Genomic DNA, 1074 nt, shown 5'->3' with positions numbered 1-1074 from the left:
AGAGAGAGAGAGAGAGAGAGAGAGAGAGAGAGAGAAAACGAGACAGACAGGCAGACAGAAAGACAGAGTGAAGAAAAAGAAAGACGGTACCCGGCAGGCTGAGCAAATAAAAAGAGAGAAGAGAGTAAACATTGCAAAACTGAGAGGAAGTGAAAACGACACCGAAGAGTTAACAGTTCGTGGGAATTTGTCCGCGCCTAGCCCCTGGCTGGTGGTTAGAATAGGTCAGTGAGCAATTAGTGTCCAACCACAGTACTGTGAAATGTCAATTTATGCCCGTGACACTACGCTTCATCAATGTTACGGCTGTCTGCCCGTGGAGAAAATAAATGCATTGGAAAATTATTTCTGCCCTCTAAATTTGATACACTGACCATGTGAATCACGTGCTTTGGTTTGTGTCTTTCCTGTCCTCCTTTCCTCTCTTTTACCCTTACTTTTCAACTTTGTTTCGTTAGTTGAGAGGCTGTACTGACAGTTTTTAAAAAAATCTTGTCATGTTGATTTCCCTCTTTATGACAATTAGATTGTTAAAAGTTTCTCAGTGACGAATCGTTACCTTAGATTCACAAAGTTCTATCTAACATTTTGGGCCATTTTGGGTTACCAAGACCATGAGATCGGAAAGGCTAGTTATCAGCTCTATCAAAATCATAAGACTATTCGTTATTTATAAAAATACATTCGCAAAAGCTGGACTTGTTGTGAAGCTTAAAAGTATTAACTTCAAATTTCTCAAAACTTGGTATTGAGCAGATGGAACTTAGTCATTCTAGTACTAGGGTAGCGAAATTTCTGTTTGCGACAGAACTGCTACAGTATTCATCAGCTCTTCGAAACTCTCTCAATTACATTTCTGAGACAAAGTTTGTCTGCTGACCTTATTAGACATGTCAGCAGCTTTTGACACAATAGATCATAACATCCTCATAAGATAACTAGAAACAAGTTTTGAAACAGCGGGCACTGTATTAAAATGATTTGCTTCCCATCTGAAAGATAGTTAACAATAAATAGAGAAGACAGAAGATGAAACGTCTAAGACATGTATGCATCTTAAATTTGCTGTTCCCC

The sequence above is a fragment of the Aplysia californica genome, unplaced genomic scaffold (genome assembly GCF_000002075.1).
Source record: "Aplysia californica isolate F4 #8 unplaced genomic scaffold, AplCal3.0 scaffold00054, whole genome shotgun sequence".
Taxonomy (NCBI): domain Eukaryota; kingdom Metazoa; phylum Mollusca; class Gastropoda; order Aplysiida; family Aplysiidae; genus Aplysia; species Aplysia californica.
This window is presented reverse-complemented; position numbering follows the sequence as displayed.